The sequence below is a fragment of the Helianthus annuus genome, chromosome 4, assembly GCF_002127325.2.
Source record: "Helianthus annuus cultivar XRQ/B chromosome 4, HanXRQr2.0-SUNRISE, whole genome shotgun sequence".
Lineage (NCBI taxonomy): Eukaryota > Viridiplantae > Streptophyta > Magnoliopsida > Asterales > Asteraceae > Helianthus > Helianthus annuus.
The window spans coordinates 195,684,355-195,711,389 of NC_035436.2; the positions used below are offsets into that span (position 1 = coordinate 195,684,355).

A 27,035-nucleotide genomic window follows, 5' to 3' on the forward strand; every position below is an offset into this window, starting at 1 on the left:
ATAATAAAAATAAAAAAAATAATAAATTTTTTTCTGCTACTAAAAGTAGCGATTTTTAGTAAAAAATGTTAAAAAAAATAAAATAATTTGTGTGTTTTTTTTATTTTTTAGGTTTTTTGGAGGTTTAGTTTTTAGCATTTTAGCTTGGGTTGGGGGGGGGGGGGTAGTTTTTTTTTTTTTTGGGTGGGGGGGGGGGTTAGGTTTTTTTTAGGTATATTTGTAGAGTAACTTTGATAGTTATTGATAATTACAAAAATGCCACCTTGTCTTTTTGAGTTTTCCTTCAATTTGTATGTTTAGTATGTTAAGATTATTTGTACAAGAACTTTACCCTAGTAATAACAACAATAAGAAGAAAGACGAATGGTGGAAATAAGAAGAAATGTAATGATATCGGGAAAATCGGTGATATATTGGTCAAATATCGGTCCGATATTGCCGATATTGTCGGTACTGATATTCTGTCTGATATTTGCACCATTATCTCAGTCGGGGATCGATAACCGACAAACAATTAATTCCCAACCCTTCCCACAACTAACAATTAACTAGTTAAATACCCGTCCGGTGGACGGGTTACGTTAATGTATTATATACTAACAACTTGAATGAACCTATGAACACAATTAACTTGAATTTAAACCTTACCAAGTCCCAGAAGAGCCACTAACCATACTATCATTAATAACTCATGTCGTATAAAGATACTTGCAAAGACATTTAAAATTGGGAAAAAAAAATCGTATCTTAACCTTTCATCATAAACCCTGTAGTGAAGTTACATGTAGATTCTCAATGTTACACATGCTTTTAGCTCCATACCCTATCATCTTGTACGCAATCAAGGAAATACTACTTTTCAGGCATAAAGTATAACACATTTCACCATCTATCAAAGGATGTAATAAATAAAAAAAAAAGATTATAATTACTGAGAAACTTAGCATGCAAATCTTTACGGTACACGTATTCATGTAATATTCTCTAGAAACCCAACAAAAAAATTAAGTAAGATAGAGAATAAAAAGAAGAAAGACCGAACTTACATATTTCCCATGATGTATATTATAAGGTCATTATAAGTTGTTGTCTTTCACCATCCACCTCTGCCAACTTTGGGCTTGTTGCTAAATATCTTTCTTGCATTTCTTTCAATTGTACTTTCATACAATTGTTTTTATTTAATAATTCAAAGATTTCTTGATCAACAGTCTTCTAAATCTCAGCATCATCATTACAACAGTAGATAAGATATCAGTTTCTAGAGTCCAATTTGTCTTCCCAATTTAACATCAACATGAAGATTGTGATAATGGGTCTCTTTTACAAGAAATGAAAATGGTCAGAAATAAAAATAGAATAGGAGATGCAAAAGTGTAATCAAGTGTTTAGCTAGTGTGTGCCTTCTGGTGGCAGGGTTTGGATTTTGAGTTGTAGATACGTGCGAGTATTAATCACTCATGGTCATATAAGATAGTTGCAGGAGCAGGACATTTTCAAAGTTTAACTTTTATTATTTTAGTAAAAATTTCATGCGACCCGTACTATTAAAGTCATCAGGTTCATATCACACCCGCACTGTTATACGGGTTACTCATGTAACTCTATGTTATATCACCCGCATCAAGTGTTTATTCAAAATATTTGAATTTGGGTCATACGACCCATATAACCAAAAATGAAACCCACATGATAGAAACCAAGCCCAGAGTACGCGGTAACACGCATGCAGATAAAAGCCGGTACATGTTGCTAAACCTTCGACCAAGTGTATCAGTATATTTCTTAGTAAACATGCCCACTTGATTGCAAAGTACTAATCTAAAATAGTCGAAGGAGACATGGGCAGGAAAAAGTGGAATCATTTCATATATGATCGAAACTACAGGAAGTGCAGATCCAACTTTCCTCGTTTTTCGTTATTGGTATCAAATTGTACCGGTATTCGGCACCGGTACCAATTTTCCTTGTTTTTCGGTACCGGTACCAATTTTCCTCGTTTTTCGGTACCGGTATATTAGGTACCAGTATCAGTTTTCCTCGTTTTTCGGTACTGGTACTTTCGTTAGAGGTGTTAAACGGGCCATGTCTGACAATTTACACAAACCCGAACACGAAATCGTGCCAGACACATATAACCGAAGGCGACATGAATATTCGCAGGTTGACCCCAACACGACCCGTTATACCCGATTTTTTTTATTTTTATTATTTTTTTTTGCTGAATGATATTTTAATTTAAAATTATACAGCAAAAAATACAAATGTATATCACTACTAACAACACATTTAAAAAAATTAAATATAATATAAATAAGTTAAACGGGTTAACCCACCAACCTGATGAGTTCGACACGAACCCAACCGTTTAGTTAAACTGGTTCGCGGGTTCAACGTTAAACCCATCCGAACCTGTTTAGACTAAACCGAAACCCACGAATTTCGTGTTTGGTTCGCGTCGGATTTTTGTGTCGTGTCATAAGTTCACACCCCTAAGTTTTGAACCTTGGGGTACTCTTGATACTTGAAATTCTAGACTTGAAAATGAGTCAACTAAAAACACCACCCACCAATTTCATTTCTTTCATATAAGTGCAATATCCATATGCATAACAAACCTCATCATAGAAGAGAATAAGCTCATTTGATGCTCGTGTAACCACATTGATTTTTTCTTCACAATTCTCCAATTTAAGACAACTTTTTTCCTCAGGCACTTCATCTCATCTACAAGTCTAATCATCAGCATAACTACCATAAAGAATCACTATGTGATACATAGTAGTCAAAAGCGCACAAGGCTCACTTTAAAAAGAGCAACCGAGACGCACGCCTATGAGCAAAAAAATCGGCGAGAGCCGGGGCACCCCAACAAAGCTATGCCTTTGTCTCTATATCACTGTTACATGCCAGACTATTAATAAAAAAATCAGTATGCATCCTAGTATAATATTCATTAATCACCAAATTTATAGTGCATTTAAAACAACACCTAAGAAATTGCAAGTACGATAACAACTTCAATTTTCCCAAGTGACTTAAGAAAAGAGAACTTCCAACACTATTATTCACTAACTCTCAAATTTACCGTAATTGTAGTAACATCCTAAAATATGGGACTAATAGCTTTAGAAAATCAAGGAAACAAATATTTATGGCTTTAGAAAAGTTACAACCGAATTACAGTATTTTAAGATAAAGAAAGGAAACCACAAAAAAGATATTCTGAGCTGGTAACTAAATAGCTTCCACATTGATCATTGTCATTCTCAAATCATTTTGTTAGAGTATCTAATAACCCTTTGTCATGTAGCTAATTTCTGAAGTAAATTAAAAACAATTGCATCACTAAGAATAGGTGGCTAGTAGCACAATGTACCTGTTTTGGCTGGCCATTAAACAGTATAAATGATATCCTTTTTGATAATTTCCATTACATCTTGTATTTTCACTGTTAAATAATAAGTACTGTCACTGTGAAATCTCATAATCAGCCTAACATTCAACTAAACTATAGCCGAATCACATACCAAGATTAGCTGTAGATGTTGATGCTTCCTTTTTAGTGGTTGGACTTTTTTTAATGCCAACAATTGCAGGAGCTTTCCATAACTTGGATTGCATAAGATTATTCGCTAGGCAAAGAGAAACATAAAAACTAAGGGAAATAATTAATCTTCTTAATAACTTTTCTAAAAGTCAAACCAGTAGATTAATCAGTCAACGAATAGCAAGTCAAAAGTCAAATTTTCATGTTTACCAAAAGTATAAATATATAAATACCTTGTCGCAGTACATCAATAGTGCACTTCAAATCTTGGAGATCCTTCTCCATGCTAGATATTTTTCTCCTCAATATATCATACACATAATTAAGCAAAGACCCCTTTCAAAGTTAGCACCTTTTTCACTTCCACAAATTCCTTCGTCTAAAAAGGAAAAAGAAAAAAACCCATATTATATTTGATCCACCACCTACAACTCTACAAGTATCATAATCAATGTACCCAACTTGTTGCTTCATTTCCAGCTCAACTCTCAACTCTAACTCTGAAGCTATCTTTCATGGCAAGGTACATAATCCTATTGTTGGTCAATCAAACATGGTCAACAATTGACTTTCAAACACGTTTAACCTAAGAAGTCAGGTAATGGGACTTAATTACCTCCGATTTTCTAACCGAAACCTTGGTAGTTGATGCCAACATGATGATGTGGCGAGCATTTAGACTGATGAACGTTTATTCCACTGACTGCTTTATCGATGAACATCAGTAATGAGTTGTAGTATCAATCCACATTCAACAAACCAACCTGCAAGATTTAAAACTTTATTTTTTATTCTTTCTTGGTTTAAGTAGCTACATAATTATAATAATTTGGCTTTGAAATACAAGACAATAGATGAATGAAACTTAAAAGTTTAATATGAATGCCGATTCTCCTTAAGGAAGTGCACAAATAATATGCTCAGCTAGTTACGAATGTCAACTATGTACTTCATACAACTACATCGTATTTTTTCATCAATATCCAAAATAAAAGAAATACTAAATGAATAAGAAAAGAAAAAAATACACACCCCTGCTTAGCAAGCTCTTGAAGGAGGCCATTGCCGGTTCCAAAATCGATTACAGTCCAAGATGCTAAATCTCTCACCTTGACTATCAAGCACATAATTAGGCAATTAGCAAACACCTAATTATGTTAGAATCAGGTCTTTCTTGTCAGAACAGAAACAAAAACAAAAAACATATTTAATCTCATCAATTAGCAAACACCATAAACTATCATTGAAAATCGAAAAAATTTGTAGTATACTTGAATCACTCTATTTCATTTTTTTAAATAGAAAAAGTGACAATCAACTCAACTTACCCTAACAAAAAGTTCACGTTTTGACCTGTTACCCAACCCATTCACCCGTTCATTTCCCACCACAAATTATTAATCTTTGAGGACAACAAAAAAAAGAGAATGGATGTGTAATGAATGGTCAAAAATCAACCTCATACTTTTGAGGTTTAGAAAACTATTATATATATACAAAGGTACAATAATCTCTCCTTTAATTGAGGATTTACCAAGATAAATAAAGCAATAGAATAAATACAATTATTGACCAAATATTCTGTAATATTATCTAATATCCCCCTTCAATCGAAACGGTGGTGGACCAAGCCGGAGCATAGCATGGAGGTTTTCATATTGAGCACGCGGAAGACTTTTTGTGAAGATGTCAGCCACCTGAAGATTGGTTGGAACGAACTTGGTGTATAACTTGCCTGAGGTGACAAGCTCTCTTATGAAGTGGTAATCCAAGTCAATGTGTTTGGCACGTTTATGCGAGACAGGATTTTGAGTCATAAAAAGAGCACTTTTGTTGTCACAAAGAAGAGTTGGGCGGTCCGGTGGTAAAGCATGTAGTTCTTGTAAAAGATGAGTAATCCAAACAATTTCGGCAGCCGTGTTTGCCATTGCACGATATTCAGATTCACAGCTTGAACGTGACACCGTGGGTTGTTTCTTTGCACTCCAAGATACTAAATTCCCCCTTAAGAAAATAGAGTACCCATATGTGGAGCGTCGAGTCTCTAGACAACGAGCCCAATCCGCATCAGAGTATCCAATTAAGGAACTTTTGTGTGGCCGACTGAACAAAAGACCAAAGGAAATTGTACCTTTGACATATCGCAAGATTCTCTTAACGGATTGAAAATGATGTATAGTGGGTGCATGAAGAAATTGGCAGACCTGATTAACTGCATAAGATAAGTCGGGTCTGGTTATCGTCAAGTATTGAAGAGCCCCAACTAAAGACCGATACAGAGTAGGATCTGAATATGGTTCTCCATCCGTGGTGAAAGACTCATGAGGAGCCAGAGGAGTGCTGACTGGTTTAGAATCATAAAGCTTAGCTCGCATTAGAATATCCTTAGCATATTTAGACTGAGTGAGAAACAGACCGTTGTCAGTGTAAGCAACTTCAAGGCCTAGAAAATAATTCAGATCACCGAGATCTTTGATTGCAAACTCATGATTGAGACGAGAGATAAAATCAGCAATGGTGTCCTCGTTATTTCCCGTAAGAATAAGGTCATCCACATAAACGAGTAGGTACATAATTGTTGGATCGTCGTTGACTCTGAATGAGTCGATCAGAAGAGACGTTTCTCTAATTCAAAGGCGGAATCAGTGAATTAGATGCTCAAACTAAATATAATGCTTCTCTTTATTGATTCTAACAGTGTTTACAACCTGGAAGCAAATCGGCAGCACTTCGTTACAAGTTCCGAGCCGTTACAAATGAAACAACCATGCACCTATTTATAGAGTTTCTGGATCGCTTATGTGGACTCCATAAAAGCGAACCTGAAACTTGTTTGGTTCGCTTATATGAACAATGTTCATATAAGCGGTCCAGGTGAGTTAACCTGGTTCGCTTATATGGACAATGTCCATATAAGCGGACCTCAATGCTAATTCACCAGTTCTCGTTTCTCGAACCTCGTGCACTGGTTATTCTAACCTATCATATGATACAAGACGAAGTCAATAGACGTAGTGCACCAACAGACTCCCCCTCGGATATTGACGAAGTCTTCAGTGAACATTCTCTGTTATGCCCCCTCTTCAGTCTTGATCATCTTTGCCAACTTGTTCAGATTGTAACAATATAAGTATCCTTCAATCTTTCGCTTTGATCATCTTTACAACTTCATCATCAGTAGGCTCCCCCTCTTGTCAAGCTTCTGTGCTTTTAGAGATCAACACCTTGCTTTTCAGCTACAAGCTCTTCCAGGAACGATACCTGGTTCTCTGCACACTTTCGTTTGCGTTAAACTTGTCTTCAGACTCCCCCTAAGACTCTGCACTCGGGATCGTAGTCTCAAATAACACCTGCAATTCTCAAACACATGATATGTAATAATCATTTTAAAATCATTAACCAAAAACCGTAATCTGGCACTATACAACTTTCTAAAATACTCCCCCTATCAACAATATTTCTGATTTTGACAGTGTAAAAGAATCTAACTCCCCCACAAATTATCATTCAAGTTCAAATTAATGACCTTGTAGATATGCACAAACTATTTTTGAAGTTTTCTAGAAATTTCAAGTTTCAAATTAATGAACTCGTTTTATTTTCAGAAACACAATCAACATACTTAGATTTTGAAACTCAGCATCTCAGACATCGGTTTATCGAAAATAAAGCAGAAATCAAATCTTTTTGTATTTTCTGAAAATATAAAGCTGTAAAGAAATATGTACAAGCATATTTACAAATAATATTTTTGATTGAGTATGCGTCAGAGGATCATATCAGTTTTTGACAAGTCACAAGTACCGTTGAGCTTAAATTCACATTAAGAATTAAACAATTCACTTAGATTGTCAATATACTGATCCATTTAAATTTTCATACAAATTTCAACTGATTCAGGATACGATTTAGATATTTTAAGACTTAAACTCATTCATGTGTCCCACCTCTTGAATATACTCCCGTATCCAAATCCCAATATTCAGTCTTACAGGCAACAATACTACAATGATGTCTGTGCATAAATTAGGGGTTAAATGCGAGAACTGAGGGATCTCAGGTCAGAACTTCCGTTCAGCAGAGAGATATCAGTTTCGACTTTGCAGTGTGTCCCCTTTAGAGGATCTTTTCAGCTACAACAGATGATTATCAATTTTATTGTCTAATCAATCTGAGGGCTATAATGCTATGTTTCAAGCATTTCAGGCAAAGCATTATCCAAGGACTAGGTCAGAACCACCGTTCAGCAGAAGTCCCGGAATAATAGCCCAGACATCAATTAGTAGAAAAACCTAGTATATCAGAATATAAGACCTTTCAAACGAGATTTCAGGGGTTACCTATATATCCAAGTAATGTTCCCCACAAATTTCGCAAGTTTGAAATTTTAGGTTTATATCCCGAATAAATCTACTAAATGTGTAACAATCTATCAACACATCATCAGTAAAACTGTTTAACACTTTATACTATACAAATCTTTAGCGTACCGTAACTGTCTACTGATGTACTATCATTTCCTCTTTTTACAACTCAAATTTTTGAATTTTATCATGTTTTTGACTTTTTCAAATTTTTTAATGTTTTTGTATTTTCTGACAATACTTCTCCCCCTAAAATGCAAAATCATTAAAGAAATTTGATAACCGATGTAGATAGCTTTGTCTCGCCATCCATTTTCTGCATCTCATGCTCTGTTTTGCAGAAAGTATAATGTACCCCCATCATTTACAACCCATTGAAGTTAGAAAACCATTCTTCAACCTGTGACCGGAATCATGCTTGTTCAGCCGTGAGGGTTTCGGCATAGTCCATCACCACTTATTCAAAGAAAACAAACATCAAACATCACAAACATCAACCAGACAAACAAACAACCAACAAACAACAAACTCAATTCAACTTTATACAAAACAACAAACAAACTCCCTGTCTGACCAAAATCAGGGATCTTCAACCTCTTCCTGTGCATCACTCTCACAATCTTCACCAGCATTTAGCACCTGCACATTCAAACCTTATCAAATACTCAACAATTTGCCATAAAAATTTCAATCAATAAAGATAGATGCCGATTCATGCTTCGCGATAAAGGAAGCTCCGGCAATTCCAACCGCTTAATCAAACATGGTGTCCACCCAGGCCTCAGCAGCCTTAGGTGTAACCTTGATTCTAGCAACCTGAATTTTAAAGTTTTCAGCCTTGAGCGGTGGAAAATTTGCATCATAGGCAACCAAAACTGAATCCTCAGACGTTTTCACCTCAGAAATTGAACTTATTGTTTCAGTTTTTGGTTTCCAAATTTGTTTTTGTTTCTCAGTGTTCATGCCAACATTCTCATCTTTCATCAAATCAACACTATTCTTAACAGACCACACTTGACCTCCCAGAGTACCTCTTTTGTAAAAATTTGTTTCTTTCTGAACCTTTTGAGTTTGAACAACATTTTTAGGTTTCCAAATCTCTTGAGGTTTTGTCACACCAACCGATGTTTTCCGACTCCATGATATTCTCATTCTGGGTGTGTAAAAGTTCCAGGTCTGTCTAGAATTGAACCTGTTCGGGTTTGATTTCCAATTTTGATTCGAGGCAAACTTGTTTGTTGTATACCTCCAAGTTTGTCTCGAATCAAATCTGGTTGACCTCGGTTTCACACTCCCAGATTTCTGTTTTTCAACATCAACAGACTTTGGATTTTGGCACTTCCGTACAACGTGTCCAATTTGATCACATTTAAAACACACTTTCTTTGACACATCTTTTGGCTGTTGTTGTTTCTTTTTCATGACCTCAAACTCTGCATTAGATTGTTTTCCAATTTTGAGTTTTTCTTCTTCTGTGAAGCTTTTTCCTTGAACAAAAGTCATTTTTGTCTGAAAATTGGACCTTTCAGTTCTGTTTCGATTATATTTCTTCCTATACCCCAAACCAGACTTCATGTTTTTCTTCTTAGAACCAGGTTTGTTATAAGACCCTTTGAAACCTTTACCAGCAAACTTCGACATTTCAGACTTCTCAATTTCAACCATCTTGAAAACTTTGTCAATTTTCTCTGAAATCACATTCTGAATCGGGAAAACAACATCTAAGAATAGTTTGTCCGATCCAATCATGGTATAAACCAATCCTTTTGAATCATCATTCAAATTCTTCTCGGATTTTGTGTCTTTCAGATATCCATCATAAAGATTTCCTTCATCTTCATCCTGTGATTCAGATTTACCTTTTGTAGACTCATCTTTCAAAACACTATCAACCACCTTACTCACCACCTCTGAATCATTAGCATCATCAGATTTGGTGTAAATCACATCGATACTTTCAGGTAATTGGTCAGCTATGTTCAAACCCTTTGCCACCTTTTCCTCATCATAAAAAGTATAATTGTCTCTCAATGGTGGTGGTACCTGATGATATTCTGAACCAATACCCTTTTTACAATCATTAGTATCTTTGTCATCTGGTGTGATATTGAAAATACGTTCGAGAATGTACGAAGAGTTATGATAACTTTGAAGTTTTGTAACAATCTTTTCTTTTTCAGCCAAGACTTGTTTAAGATTAGCAATTTCATCAACACGCTTGTTTAATTCAATTTGCTTTTCTTTAAACTGTCTTTCATACATTTCTTTGGTTGTTAAAGTTTCAGACAACCTTTGATCAAAACTTTTGACTTGGCTCTTCAAAGTATCATAAGCTTCTTGTACTCTCTGACTTGACCATTTTAAAGAATCATATTGTTTTTGTAACTCTAGAAACTTAGATTCTTTCTCAACGCAATCAACACATTTTGTGTCACATTTTTCTTTCGAAACCTTATTTTCTTTTTCAAAATCATGACATTTCTGTGTTAATTTCTCAACTTTTAATTTTAAACTTTGCTCTGTGTCAATCCTTTCTTTACATTTCAGTTTTAAAGCATTTTCAAGTTTGTTCATTTCATTATCTTTTGTTTTTATTATTTCTTCTTTTTCAGTACAAGCTTTGCACTTTTCAATGCAATTCCTGCACTTGTTTTCCTTTTCAACAACCAATTCATCATATGATAATTCAGAAGATTTTATTACCTCAGTGATCGACACCTCAGCGTGCTCAGCTGCCTCTGTCTCCGGTATCTTCTCAACTTTTTCTTCCATCTCTTTCGGCTTCTGTTCTTCCTCAGCTCTTTGATTCTCTTCATCAGCAAGCTTTGCAACGGTCTTTACCTCTTCAAATTCTTCAACTCTTCTTCTTTTCTCTTCTTCATCTCTACCACCTTCGGTAGACTTGCTTCAAAGACTTCTCTCAACTTGTTCATCAACTCTGGCAGATAGCTTTTATCAGAAAGCCTTTTTGTGTTGAAAATACGCTCACTTGGAAACACATTGGTGACAGCATCAAAATCAACTTTTGACGGATCGACCACTGGATTACCCTGTGGATCCAAGTAACACTCCAACTCTTCATTCCATCTCTTGGCTCTCTGTGCTTCTTGAAATGGTTCATACAGCTTGCCAATCTCCCATCTTGCACTGTCTCTTCTCCACCATGTATCATGATCATCTTTTGCAACGAATGCATAACCAACAGCATCCTGTTCTGGAAGAACTTCTTTACTCCAGTCATAGCCTTCATCATCATAAATGACCGCAAGAGCCCTTGATTTTTCTTCTTGCTGTTTCAACCTTGGTGGTTCAGACTTATTTTGATGGTAAATCGCTTTCTTGTAATAATCTTCATTGAATGGGTTTTCAGAATCTTCAGCAACATACGAATTTCTGCACTCGCGCTTGAAGTGACCTTTTTGTTTGCATTTGAAACATGTCACTTTGGATTTATCAAAACCCAATTTGGTAGATGGCCCTCCGATTGACTTCCTCCCCATAATCTCCATGAACCGCTGTGCTCGACGAACTGCACTGGCCATGCACCATCTGATATCCATCAGTTCCATCTCCTCGGGGTCTATTTGATCATACTCTTCTTTTGTCAAATTGGTATTTCCAATCTTCCCTGCGACGAGTCCTTCATACGATTCTAGTACAGATGCTAAGAAAACCATCTGTTGTTTTGCTGATTCTTCACTAAAGTTCTGCCCATTCTTCAAATCGATTGCGATATTACACTGAAATACATTGTTTGAAGCAGACTGGTCTGAAATGTTTGAAGAAGAACCACTGTGAAAACCACTGTGAAGACTTTCATTGTTGACTGAGTTCGAACTTTCTGCAGAAAATGCTGTTTTTGGAGAACCAGCATTTGGTATATTTCCTCTGTAATAAATCTCCACATTCTGCTGATACCCTGGACTGTTGACTTTAGATCTCTTTAACTCCAATTCATGGCTTTCAAGCCTTTCAATCAGCAAGTCAACCTTTAGATCATCTGGCTTAATTGTATTCTTCAGCATAAGAGCAAAATATTGCCAATCTTGATCATTGGGCAATGCATCAAACAACTTATCCACCATCAATTCTTCAGAATAGTCAATGTTATATCTAACCAACTCCATTTTCAGATGTCCAAATCTCTCTAACATCTTACAAACAGATTCATTTTTCATACAATTGAACACTTCAAACTCTTTACGCAACAATTTCTTCTTGTTTTTGACAATCTCGTTACTCCCAACACATTTTCTCTCCAATGCTTCCCACAATTTCTTTGACATTTTTTCTTGTTCAAGCAATGAAATAATATCCTCTCTAACTGACTGTTTGATCAAAGTTATCATTCTGTATTCAGCAACAACATTCTTTACATCTTTTTCTGTAAAATCTTTCTCCTCGATTAACTCTCCTCCTGCTTTCTCTAGTGCTTGATATTCAGTTACTAACTTTAACCAACTTTCAGGAGCGAAAGCTTTCACCCATCCTTCAAATCTGTTTTTCCACCAATTATAATCTTCGACTTTCATCAACTTTGGTGGTTTCTGTTGGCTTCCGTACATGTTTTCGAACTTCAGATTATCCGAAATCTCTTTTGAATATTCTTTCAGCTCAGATCTTCTATCTGATGATTCGGAAGTGCACGCGTTGTAGAATGTATTGTAGAATTCTTCACCGTTGTTCGACATCTTGAATCACCCGAAATTCAAAGACCTGGAAGCAAACAAACAAATCCAATCAGTTTAAACAATATCAAGTAAGTTGAAATACACTAACACTCGATTGTCGTGAAATAATCTTGACACTTGGACGAAATCAGATTGATCGTATGAGCGAAAACCAATTTGGACTAATGAGCAAAACTGGTTGGACAGATAAGCGGATCAAGTCGGACCGGATAAATGAAACCCCTTGTGTCCAAATGAGTGGATCACACTAGTTACCAATAAGCGAACCCTTGTTGGATCAAATAAGCGAACTAGATGATGTTGTTCGAGTGGACCAAGATTGTTTATATGAGCGGTCCAGAAAATGTCATACGAGCGAACCAGAACATGTCGTACGAGCGGACCAGAACATGCCATACGAGCGGTCCAGGACTTGTTCGTTCGAGCGGACCAGACTTGTTCGTAAACGCGGACCAGATGGTGTATGCTCGAGCGGACCAGGCTTGTTTTTGGAGCGGACCAGACGCAATAATGTACAAATGAGCGGACCTAAACCCTGTCCAAAAACGTGAACCTACATTCCAAGGCTGTTTTGTCCATTTTTAGTTCGAATTTTAACTCGAAACTTTCAAGGGTTTGTTATTGTCCACTAATACATGTCCTGTGAAAAATTCGTCCGATTTTAACCGTGGAAACTTGTCTAAATTGAAAAAGAAGGTGTAGAAGACAGAAAACAGATCAAATTTGAGCTGAACTCTTCCTCCTGAGCTCTGATACCACTTGTTGGATCGTCGTTGACTCTGAATGAGTCGATCAGAAGAGACGTTTCTCTAATTCAAAGGCGGGATCAGTGAATTAGATGCTCAAACTAAATATAATGCTTCTCTTTATTGATTCTAACAGTGTTTACAACCTGGAAGCAAATCGGCAGCACTTCGTTACAAGTTCCGAGCTGTTACAAATGAAACAACCATGCACCTATTTATAGAGTTTCTGGATCGCTTATGTGGACTCCATAAAAGCGAACCTGAAACTTGTTTGGTTCGCTTATATGAACAATGTTCATATAAGCGGTCCAGGTGAGTTAACCTGGTTCGCGTATATGGACAATGTCCATATAAGCGGACCTCAATGCTAATTCACTAGTTCTCGTTTCTCGAACCTCGTGCACTGGTTATTCTAACCTATCCTATGATACAAGACGAAGTCAATAGACGTAGTGCACCAACAATAATGCATGAGTCTCTGGTGAATACGAAGAGAGATGTGTCCGCACGGCTACAGGTAAAACAAAAGGACAGAAGAAACGAGCTTAAACGTTGAAACCATGCCCGAGGAGCTTGTTTCAAACCATATAGAGCCTTTGATAATTTGCACACATGATTAGGAAATTGAGGATCAATGAAACCAGGGGGTTGCTCCATAAATACTGTCTCACTTAAGTTGCCATTTAAAAAGACATTTTTTTGTTCAAGACCGCAAGAGATAAAACAATCCGAACCGTTGATGCTTTAACGACCGGACTGAATGTATGAGAATAGTCAAGTCCCGAAATTTGGGTATAGCCTTGTGCTACCAATCGAGCCTTGTACCGTTCAATCGTGCCATCAGAATGGTATTTGATACGATAGACCCATTTGGATCCTACCACATTCGTAGAAGGAGGTCGAGGAACCAAAGTCCATGTTTGATTGTGACGCAAGGCTTCAAGTTCTTCATACATTGCCGCTACCCACTTAGGATTTTTAGCGGCTGTTTTGTACCCGCGAGGTTTGGTGGTAGAAGATAAGGCTATGTGAAGGTTGTGAGTGGTAAGAGAAGCAAAGTCGGCTTGATGTTTAGGCTTAAAAATGCCGACTTTTGATCGAGTAGTCATAGGATGAACATATGTGGATGGGGTCGTAGAGGTGATGGGCTGAGGTATAGTTGATGGTTCCGGAGCAGGTATAAAGGTGGATTCTGGGCCGGTGGTAGAGGTTTGTGATGGGCCGGGTATAGGAAAGGGTTCTGAATCAGGGATAGAGGCGGGTTGTAGGCCGATAGGTTGTGTTGGGATTGGGTCGTGATGTTGGATGGTTGGGTTGGAGGTTTGGGTTTGCATGGGAATATTATCATTTGGTTTGCATAAGACACATGAACTTGGACTGTGATGGTTATTACTAGAACTGTTTGGAGCCTTAGTGGATTTCTCATTTTGAAATGTCACAAAAGGTCCATGAAAATCTTCTATAAATGTGGTAAGAGGTAACTGAGAAAGATCAGTTGTGGATGATGAACATTAAACGGAAAATTCTTTTCATTGAACCGAGCATGCCGAGTAATATAGATACGAGATGTGACCGGGTCAAGACACCGATACCCTTTATGCTGAGAGCTATATCCAATAAACACACATGGAATACTGCGAGGCTCAAGTTTATGTTTAGCATAGTCTCGCAAATAAGGGAAAACTTGACATCCATAGGTACGGAAATTTGCATATTGAGGATCTTGATTAAAAATTAACTGAAACGGAGACCTGTTTTGTAATACTGGAGTTGGCAAACGATTAATGATAAACACGGCGGAAGTGAATGCATCTGCCCAATAACATGCCGGAACTTGAGCATTAAATAACATGGCGAGACCAGTCTCAACTATATGTCGATGCTTCCGTTCAGCACGGCCATTTTGTTGTGGCGTGTATGGACATGAAAGTCGATGAAAAGTACCATTTTCTTCAAAGATTTTTCGAACCGTATGATTTACAAATTCCGTGCCACCATCACTTTGAAAAACCTTTATTTTTCTTGAGCATTGTGTTTGAACCAAATTGATAAAAGCGGTTAGAACCGAATAAAAACCTGTTTTGCTTTTTAGTGGATACAACCATGTGAACCGCGAATAATCATCAATAAACGCAACATAATATAAATAACCATCTTTAGAGCAAATAGGTGCCGGGCCCCATAAATCACAATGTACCAAGTCTAAAGGATGAGATGAACGTTTAGAATTAACATTAAATGATAAACGTTGTCCTTTTGCAAGTTGGCATGGTGTGCAAACATTTGGTTTTGGTAACAAAGAAGTAACAGTTAAAACACCTAACTTATTCAAAAGAGAAATAGTATCAAAAGATACGTGGCTGAGGCGAGCATGCCATAACTCATAAGAGGCCTTATTCGAAACACCAAAACTAGCAACCAAAGCCCTCGGTTCTTCCTTGAGCACGTAAAGACCATTCTGACAAGTTCCTTTAGCAAGCACTCTTTTTGTTTTCCGATCCTGAATAGTAAAGAAATGTTGAGAAAATAAAACATCGACCGGATGATCCGCTGTTAGTTTGCTTATAGACAACAATTTCTTTGTGAGATTAGGAACAACAAGAACATCACGTAAAAAAATGTTATTGGCAATAACTGAAGTACCCTTATGAGTTATGGGAAGTGTTTTACCATTACCGAACATAACATGCGTGTTACCTTGATACGGGACCGAATGATTGAGAGATTCATACTCAGGTGACATATGATCCGTGGCCCCGGAATCCGCATTCCAATCAGGACCGTTAGTGGTCACGTGACATTGAGCATGGAATGCTTTAGCAAGAGATTCATCCGTAGAAGGAGCCTGTCGTGCATACGTGTGCAAGTTAGGGCAAGAGGATGCATAATGCCCATTGTTACGACAAAGTTGACAATGAGGCGGCCTTCTCCCGTGACCACGCCCCTTGCTACCATTATGAGAACCACGAGAGTTATAACCACGAGCACCAGATCCACGTCCTCGAGTCGGAGTTGAAGAGGAACGAGAGTATTGAACATGAAAAGCAGCCGGTGGAGCCGTGGTACCGTGAAGGGACTTTAAAAACAACTCATGACTTTCTGCCTGTACAAGCAGATCTCGGAACATCGGGGCAGGTTTAGTGGCGCGGATTGCAGTTGAAAACGTTTCAAAGGATGGTCCCAAACCACATAGATACCAATGTAATTTATCAATATCCGCAAGGATGGCCAATCGCAGCCAACTGATCACAAAGAGATTTGAATTTTCGACTGAAATCAGAGACAGAAGCAGTACCTTTGGTCAGAAGACAAAGAGAGTCCCTCAGAGAATGAACCCGTTCCACAGACGAGTTACTGTAAGCACTTTCAAGTTGAAGCCAGATTTGTCGAGCACCTGTAATACCAATCACTTCAGCAGCTGATTCTTCCGTGAGAGAGGAAAGTAAAATAATAACAGCCTGTTGATCATTATTGTTCTAGGTAGTAGCATCAGGATTTGGAGCCGTCTTGTCTGCTTCAGTAACGGTGGTCGGAGGTGCGCTAATAGAGCCGTCGACATGGCCCTGTAACTTCTGATATTTGAGAATATTGAGCATTTGATGCCTCCATGATAAATAATTGGTACATGAGAGTTTAATTGTAAGCATATGAAGTATTGTGTTGATGGGGAGGGAAGAAGATGAAGTGTCGGCCATGGATGCCCAGGAATTAGGATGTAGAAAGTAAAAGGAGGAGAGAGGGTAGAGATATGGCTGATACCATGTAATGAATGGTCAAAAATCAGCCTCATATTTTTGAGGTTTAGAAAACTATTATATATATACAAAGGTACAATAATCTCTCCTCTAATTGAGGATTTACCAAGATAAATAAAGCAATAGAATAAATACAATTATTGACCAAATATTCTGTAATATTATCTAATAGGATGTACGGATCCACATAATACCTTTTCTTCATGCGATTCACTCTCCAGACTCCACTAAGCGAGAGTATTAACTATAAGATTGAAAACCACAAGGCGTTTAGGTCCCAATGTTTCAAGTAACATTCTGGACATAACAAACCGAACATCAAAAAACTCCCCTAGAAAAAAAATGACTACAATATTATTGATTGAAAGATTTATTTAACACACCTGTGATATATATTGATGAGGAAAATAATACATGTCGATGTTGTGGAAGAAATTGTACAGTGTCAACAATTGGTGATTTTTAAGTCCTTAACAAAGCAATAGCCATATGATCAACCCTCACCTACAAGAAACAGAAGTAAAAAAGAGACAAATAGATAAGTCTTTATACTAAATTCATTGAGGAGATTATTGAAACTTGAAAGAACCATACCTCTATACACAAATAAATTGCTGAAAAAGTTTCAAGATATTCTACAAAATAAACAGAAAAATATGTTAATTTAGGTGAACTATAGCAAGTATTAGTAGATCAATTTACCAAATCATAATCAACAAAACCATAATTGGACAATCAGAAAAATGTAGATGTGTGTATGATGTTCTATTGCTTACAGAATCAAAGATAGCTCAATTCTTACCTGGTCTTGTGAAACAAAACAAATCAAAAGCGAGGGCAGTGGCTGTTCCATTGATGTAGGGTTCAATTGTTAAGGTGCAACTTCAGAATTACATCAATCTTCGTTTTTGAAAGTGCCCATGTAGTATATTTGGCGCTGTAGAGATGAAAGGATGGTGCGTTTTGAAGGGAATTGCATAGTGGGTTATAAGGGAAGGCGTAGAAGCAGTTGTTGCAGATTTGTAGATAGTGGGTGGTTTTTACCATGATTTTAGGAGATAAATTAGGTAAACCGCCTCATTTTTGGAGAGAGTTTGTAACCTTCTTGATAGCACTCTTCAAACAGTTCTTGGGAGTTTACTGAACCCACTATCCAGGGGTAAACGTGGTTTGTGGAGAAGATGGGCAGAAAAAGGCGGAGCAACCTCCCAACCTAAAAACTGACGAGAACCGTCACTGTAGCAGTTAGAAATGTGAGTTTAAGTGGCTGAGATTTAATCTCAGCCAAATCCAGTGGTCATGATTGAATTGAAAGTTGGTTACACTTAATGGGAACCATATATATATATATATATATATATATATATATATATATATATATATATATATATATATATATATATATATATAATTTCCAACCCCTTTCACTTTGTAGGAACCGTTCGCGTAAATAAATAAAATAAACAATATTTTATTACTGATTACAATGCAAAAATAGAAAGCTAACAACTATTATTATTACAACTGAAATAAACGACAATACAAGAAGGGGTAGAAACAGAATTGACTGAGGCACGTGTTCAACACGCTTCCCTTAAAACAAATTCCGAGTCTCCCAAGAGTACTCGTTTTGTTTCCCAGGGTACAACAGCCGGAGCAGTAGTACTGCCGGAGTTCGCCTACAACCCGAAGGCTACCTTGAAGAATGCTGGAGAAGATCTTAATTTTTGTAGAGAGAAAGTTGTTTGCTGTTGTTGTTTCTGGTGTATTTCTGAAGTGGGTATGGAGCTGTATTTATACAGCTCCTAGGTTGAAACAGTCAAAATGAATTAAATGAGAGGTTTAAATTGCATTAAACGTCTTCAATGCAATTTAATACGTCATTTAATTCTCAGTCAAAGCCTATTAACTCGTCAGTTACGAAGCTGGACTGAAACTGCCCTGTCATTCAATGCTGGAAGCTTCTGCGCGCGCGCGCGCACATGCGCGGTGCGCCATGCGGCCTCTTGGCTCACTGTCGTGCGGCGTGCGGCCTCTTGGCTCACTGCCGTGCGCGGTGCGGCGGTGCGGCTCAAGTCCGTCCATGCGGCGTGCGGCGGTGCAGCTCAAGTCCGTCCATGCGGCGGTGCGGCGTGCGCCACGTCACCTTGTGAGTCTATACGTGCGCGCCACACAGTCGCGCCGTATTGGCTCACTCTGGTGCGCCGCACACGGCACAGTAGGACCCACGCACCATGCTCCGAACCGCGCGCCTCGTGTACCCGCGCGCGCATGCGCATGACTGCCACGTCATGCACCGCATCACCTACCACTTGGTCCTTGCAACCCTTGTGCTTCACCACGCGCGCGCGGTCAAAAATACAAAGGCGGCTCTCAAGCGGCTCGCGGCGATGCGAGCGTGCGAAGTGCAAAGTGCGCCATCAAAGCGCCACATTGCGCCTCATCGCCCACGCCACGCGCGCGCGCGCGCGCGCGAGCGTGTGCGAGTGCGAGTGCGAGTTAGGGTGCTCCGCACCCTTCGCGAGGACACTAGTGTGTGCTTCCATGAAACAATAAGGATGGAGAGTTCCACCTTAAATACCCATTTAAGTTCCATCTCTCCTCCTATGTGGGACAAGGTGCTACTTTCCCTTTAGTTTCAACATTGAATGTTCCAAACACCCAACTTTGAGCATCGATATCTCATTCATCTTAGCTCGGTTTTGGACGCGGTTTAGTTCGTTGCGAAGCTCTTCCAACATAGAACACAAACCCACAAATAAATACATAAAACCCGCTCATTTTATTATATTTATTTCTAGTCCAAAATAGGAAAAAATCATTTTCCTATATTTGTGAAAAATGCTATTTTCACTTATTTTCCAACAATCCCCCACATGAAAAATGCTATTTTCATCAAATTTCCAACAATCCCCCACATGTATGGAAATGGATCTTTTCCTTACACTTTTCAACGATAAACTTCGACAGTTGAGTATTGCAAGATAGGTAGGTTGAAGCCTTTGAACCTTCTTTTGTGAAGCGCACTTAGCTTACTAGCGATATGTAGACGCGATGTCCTTGAACATACCCCCATTTGTGTAAACGACAATACACTTCACACAATACTCTCCCTGGTTTGGCCAACTCCTCATTGTCGTGTCCTATTATGGTCCTGGAACACTAGCCTGGTTCTGCGAGAGCTCTAGGATTTGCGCACCCCACAAATCCATTTGAAGCGACCCCACTTCTCTCTAACATAGGTGATTCCCATGAATCATTAAAAGCATCATGGTTATTTGATTTCCCGAAATCATTAACCTTAATATGCTTAACCTCACTTCATGTCACTGATTGGAATGGACTAGGAAGTATATGTAACTCCCTTTTATTTAGTTTGGGGTACTCCCCCACAGTGACTCCGTTTTGGTAATATGATTAAGTTGTCCTATTGAACTTAGATCTTGGGATCTCCAGTCAACTAAGTTAGGTTTCCCTCATATTCCCATTTTCCACGGGCTTTAGTCCCATTCCTCTTGACGACGTTTCTACTAACTCTCTGCTTAAGCCTTTTGTAAACGGGTCCGCAATGTTATCCGCTGATCTCACATAATCAATTGTGATAACACCCGTTGAGAGTAGTTGTCGTATAGTGTTATGTCTACGTCGCATATGCCTTGATCTGCCATTGTACATCAAGCTTTGAGCTCTACCAATCGCTGATTGGCTATCACAATGTACACATATGGCTGGCAAAGGCTTTGGCCATCTTGGAATATCTTCCACGAATTGACGTAGCCATTCCGCCTCCTCGCCTGACTTATCCAAGGCGATAAATTCAGATTCCATTGTGGATCTCGCTATGACCGTTTGCTTAGAAGACTTCCAAGCAATAGCAGCTCCTCCAAGTGTAAACACGTAACCACTTGTTGATTTGGAATCTTTATTATCCGATATCCAGTTTGCATCAGTGTATCCTTCGATCACTGCTGGTTGTCGGGTATAATGCAGTCCATAGTCTCTTGTGTATCGTATGTATCTAAGCACCCTCGTGATAGCCTTCCAATGATCCGCGCACGGATTGCTGGTGTATCTACTTAGCCTACTCACCGCGTAAGCCAAGTCGGGCCTAGTACATGTCATTAGATACATTAGACTGCCTATAATTCTTGAATACTCTAACTGAGCAACTCCAACTCCTTTATTCTTCTTGAGATGTTGGGAGGTATCAACTGGAGTTCGAGCGACACTCGTATCTCCCGAGTTGAATTTTTCAAGAATTTTATCCACATAGTGAGATTGACTTAACACAAGACCTTCTTGGGTTCTTATGATCTTTACTCCAAGAATCACATCCGCTAAACCCATGTCTTTCATGTCAAATCTCGCTTTCAACATGCTTTTAGTAGCTTTGATAATTTTATCATTACTCCCAATGATAAGCATATCGTCTACATAAAGGCATAAGATGACATAACCTTCATTTGTGTCTTTGAAATAAACACATTTGTCGCACTCATTTATTTTGAAACCATTGTCAATCATGACATGATCAAACTTTTGGTGCCATTGTTTTGGTGCTTGCTTCAAGCCATACAAAGACTTGACGAGTTTACATACTTTACCCTCTTGACCTGGGGCGGAGAAACCTTCAGGTTGCTCCATGTAAATTTCTTCTTCTAAATCGCCATTTAGAAATGCGGTTTTAACGTCCATTTGGTGAACTTCCAAATTTCTTAAAGCCGCTATAGCAAGAACCAATCTAATCGAGGTTATGCGCGTCACAGGCGAGTAGGTATCAAAGTAATCTAGACCTTCCTTTTGTCTAAATCCTTTAATCACCAACCTAGCCTTGTACTTATCAATACTTCCATCAGTTTTCATCTTCCTTTTGAATATCCAACGATATCCAAGTGGTTTGCAACCAGGTGGAAGATCTACTAACTCCCAAGTATGATTTTGCAATATAGAATCTATTTCATTTCTTATTGCTTCTTTCCATTGAGGTCCTTCTGAAGAGGAAACCGCTTCGCGATATGTATTGGGCTCGCCCTCAACCATATAGCTAACGAAGTCTGGACCGAAGGATTTTTCAACCCTTGGCCTTTTACTTCGCCTACGATCGGTTTCTTCAACCTCAGGTTGTTCATGTGTCTTATCATGAACCACCTCATCAATTGGTGTTGATGAACTTTCACCTACTTCAAAATTAGGTGTTGATGACGTTGCATGTGTTTGTCTTCTCAAAGGAAACACATTTTCAAAGTAAGACACAACGTTAGAATTCACCTCCATAATAGTGTTTACGTGTACATCAGGATTCTTGGACTCATGTACAAGAAAGCGATGTTCACTACTTTGATGTGCATACCCAATAAATATGCAATCAACAGTTTTGGGTCCTATCCTAAGAGCCTTAGGAGGTGGTACAGTCACCTTTGCTAGGCACCCCCACACTTTCAAGTATTTGTATGAAGGTTTCTTCCTTTTCCATAACTCATATGGAGTTTCGTCTCTCTTTTTGAGTGGTATCCTGTTCAAAAGATAATTAGCCGAGAGAATGGCTTCCCCCCACAGTTCGTGGCTCACCCCAGAACTTATCAACATGGCGTTCATCATTTCTTTCAATGTGCGGTTCTTTCGTTCCGCCACGCCATTTGATTGTGGAGAATAAGGAGGTGTACACTCATGTACAATGCCACTTTTTGCGCATAAATCGGCAAAAGGTGCAACATATTCGCCTCCTCGATCGCTTCGCAAAGCTTTTATCTTCTTTTGAAGTTGATTCTCAACTTCATTTTTATACAAGATAAATTTACATATTGCTTCATCTTTACTTTTTAGTAAATATACATAGCAATATTTAGTACTATCGTCAATAAACGTGATGAAGTACTTATTTCCACCTGTTGTGGGTACCGCTTTTAAATCACAAATATCAGTGTGAATTAAATCAAGGGGTTCGGTTATTCGTTCAACCGATTTCGATGATGTTCTTGTAAGTTTGGATTCAACGCATGTTTCACATTTATAGTGTGAATCAATATGGAATGTTGGTATACAATTTAAATTGATTAAACGGCGTATTGAATTAAAATTAACGTGACCTAATCTACCATGCCATTTATTCGATTCAGAAAACTCAAGCATATAAGTAGAAGTAGTAGCAATTTTATTCATGTTCTTGACAGCCATTACATTCAATTTGAACATTCGATTTTGGGCATAGCCCTTGCCTACATACGTTCCTCGTTTAGTTAGTACAAATTGATCGCTCTCAAAAACTAAACGAAAACCAAACTTGTTAAGCAACCATCCCGAGACTAGATTCTTGCGCAAGTCTGGGGCATACAACACGTTGCTTAGAGTGAGCTCCTTCCCCGAAGTCCACTTCAAGATCACCGTTCCTTCACCCATGATGTCAGCGGTGGCTGCATTTCCCATATACAGCTTCTCTTCTCCAGAAAGCGCCTTGAAGGTGGTAAAAAGGCTTTTGTCTGCGCAAACGTGACGGGTCGCGCCCGTATCAACCCACCATCCTTTTGGAGTGTTGGTCACAGTATTGACCTCATCCATCATTGCGCTTTTGTCGGAAATCATTGCCACCAAAGGCATTCCGTCTTCATCCACCATGTGCGCACGCTCACGCTTTGGTTTCTTGCATTGGTTAGCCCGATGCCCCGGCTCGTCACAGTTGTAACAAGTCCCTTGGAACGTTTGAGGTTTCTTTTTCACAACCCCCTTCTTCGGTCCAAGGTTGCTAGCCTTTGCTTTCCCTTTCCCTTTGTCCTTTTTCCCCTTGCCCTTTGTGCCTTTAGAGGATTGCCCATGCTCAACCACGTTTGCACTAGCACTAGGCTGCACAAGGCTGTTTTTTAGGGCAATCCTATTCTCCTCTTCTATACGAAGACGAAGAACAAGGTCCTCCACCGACATTTCCTTCCGCTTGTGTTTAAGATAATTCTTAAAATCCAACCAAGCAGGAGGTAATTTCTCAATCATGGCTGCCACTTGAAATGTCTCGCTAAGTACCATTCCCTCGGCATGGATGTCATTTAGTATAATTTGCAACTCTTGGACTTGGTTCATAACCGGCTTGTTATCAACCATTTTGAAGTCCAAGAAACGGGCGACAACAAATTTCTTTGTTCCCGCATCCTCCGTTTTGTACTTTTTCTCCAAAGACTCCCACAACTCTTTGGAAGTCTTGATATTGTAGTACACATTATACAGTGCATCCGAGAGACCGTTGAGTACATAGCCTCGACATATGAAATCCGAATGCTTCCACGCATCTACCGCGCTCAGAGCCTGAGCGTCGGTCTCCCCTTCCGCAGGTTGGGGAGCGGTTTCCGTCAAGAACCTCGCAAGGTTCATGGTGGTCAAGTAGAAGAACATCTTCTGTTGCCACCGCTTGAAGTGTAGACCCGAGAACTTTTCAGGTCTTTCAGCATGATTTGCCACTGTGGACGCTCCCACAGTGTTGGCAGGGGTTCCAACTACAACATTCGTATTGTTGTTGTTTGAGGTCGACATTCTGAAAAAATTAAAATTAAAATTTTTAGTCAATAAATTCTGATTTACGCACAAACCAGAAGGAAACTACTAAATTTTAATTTTACCACAATTTACTGTTTTGGCTTCTAAGTCCAACTTTGAAGACCAAAGACAGAAAATTTATAATATTTAGAACTTACTAATCGGCTTCTAAGTCCAACTTTGAAGACCAAATCAGAAAGTTTAGCAAATTTTAGGACAAATTCTGATGAAACCAAAAAATAGTTTTCAACCAAAGTCGCTCCTTTGAAGATGAAAACTAAAAAAAAATCTGTTTTTAAAACACAAACTGAGTGAAATCAAAACTGGTTTGAATCACAAACAGAATGGTTTTGATTACACGAACGGTTTTAAAAATTTGTTTTAAGATTGTAGGAACCGTTCGCGTAAATAAATAAAATAAACAATATTTTATTACTGATTACAATGCAAAAATAGAAAGCTAACAACTATTATTATTACAACTGAAATAAACGACAATACAAGAAGGGGTAGAAACAGAATTGACTGAGGCACGTGTTCAACACGCTTCCCTTAAAACAAATTCCGAGTCTCCCAAGAGTACTCGTTTTGTTTCCCAGGGTACAACAGCCGGAGCAGTAGTACTGCCGGAGTTCGCCTACAACCCGAAGGCTACCTTGAAGAATGCTGGAGAAGATCTTAATTTTTGTAGAGAGAAAGTTGTTTGCTGTTGTTGTTTCTGGTGTATTTCTGAAGTGGGTATGGAGCTGTATTTATACAGCTCCTAGGTTGAAACAGTCAAAATGAATTAAATGAGAGGTTTAAATTGCATTAAACGTCTTCAATGCAATTTAATACGTCATTTAATTCTCAGTCAAAGCCTATTAACTCGTCAGTTACGAAGCTGGACTGAAACTGCCCTGTCATTCAATGCTGGAAGCTTCTGCGCGCGCGCGCGCACATGCGCGGTGCGCCATGCGGCCTCTTGGCTCACTGTCGTGCGGCGTGCGGCCTCTTGGCTCACTGCCGTGCGCGGTGCGGCGGTGCGGCTCAAGTCCGTCCATGCGGCGTGCGGCGGTGCAGCTCAAGTCCGTCCATGCGGCGGTGCGGCGTGCGCCACGTCACCTTGTGAGTCTATACGTGCGCGCCACACAGTCGCGCCGTATTGGCTCACTCTGGTGCGCCGCACACGGCACAGTAGGACCCATGCACCATGCTCCGAACCGCGCGCCTCGTGTACCCGCGCGCGCATGCGCATGACTGCCACGTCATGCACCGCATCACCTACCACTTGGTCCTTGCAACCCTTGTGCTTCACCACGCGCGCGCGGTCAAAAATACAAAGGCGGCTCTCAAGCGGCTCGCGGCGATGCGAGCGTGCGCCATCAAAGCGCCACATTGCGCGAGCGAGCGAGCGAGCGAGCGTGTGCGAGTGCGAGTGCGAGTTAGGGTGCTCCGCACCCTTCGCGAGGACACTAGTGTGTGCTTCCATGAAACAATAAGGATGGAGAGTTCCACCTTAAATACCCATTTAAGTTCCATCTCTCCTCCTATGTGGGACAAGGTGCTACTTTCCCTTTAGTTTCAACATTGAATGTTCCAAACACCCAACTTTGAGCATCGATATCTCATTCATCTTAGCTCGGTTTTGGACGCGGTTTAGTTCGTTGCGAAGCTCTTCCAACATAGAACACAAACCCACAAATAAATACATAAAACCCGCTCATTTTATTATATTTATTTCTAGTCCAAAATAGGAAAAAATCATTTTCCTATATTTGTGAAAAATGCTATTTTCACTTATTTTCCAACACACTTTATCTTCCTGGGAGTCCTCTAGTCTTGCATTCGTTCTAATATGACACAATTAAGATTGCATCGCTTTGCACGCACCGCTTCGCTCGAAATGCAAATTATATATCCGAATCAAAACTGCAAATTATATGTATTATATATTTGGAACGGAAGACCTGTATTCTATGACTTGGTTCTTTGCTAATGGTTTTGGTCTTAGTTCCATCGAATGTATTTGATTGCCTATCGACGACAATGATGTTTGAATGAACAAATAGTGTCGCCGTTGTTGATTATGTCTTCTGATTTATTTATGAGTTTAGATGCTTGATCTCTTGGCTTTGAATCGACATATATAGAATGATATTGTGTTAATATTTTGAAATTCAAAATTTTAAACTTTGTTCAATATTTAATACGAATCTAGAATTCTAACCAGTCATTATTTCTTTCATTACCATTTATGTTAAATCTGGTATGAAGACGCTGAAATTGGAGATTTTTGTTGTTTAACTAGGTTTAATTTGACAATTTGCCGTGTTATCATGTGTGTTTAAATGCAAACTTGATATCTGACCTGTTACTTTAGATCTCTTTGTTTATTGTTGATTTTAATTAGGTTTTTTTTTGTTCTTGTT

At 38.9% G+C, this 27,035-nt stretch overlaps 1 long non-coding RNA gene across 9 annotated transcripts; it reads right to left on the minus strand.

The window, feature by feature from the left end:
* Positions 1–907: 907 nt before the first annotated feature.
* Positions 908–18,093, minus strand: LOC110937768. Of its 9 annotated transcripts, XR_004890766.1 has the most exons (11): positions 17,909–18,093; positions 17,701–17,741; positions 17,490–17,610; positions 17,301–17,350; positions 4,583–4,664; positions 4,167–4,314; positions 4,013–4,083; positions 3,784–3,929; positions 3,531–3,635; positions 3,380–3,451; positions 908–2,914 (listed from the first exon to the last, which is right to left on the minus strand). It is a non-coding gene; the product is annotated as an uncharacterized LOC110937768 (long non-coding RNA). The 9 variants fall into 9 exon arrangements; XR_004890767.1 differs by lacking the exon at positions 17,490–17,610; XR_004890768.1 differs by lacking the exons at positions 17,301–17,350; positions 17,490–17,610; positions 17,701–17,741; positions 17,909–18,093 and adding an exon at positions 4,879–4,963.
* Positions 18,094–27,035: the final 8,942 nt, after the last annotated feature.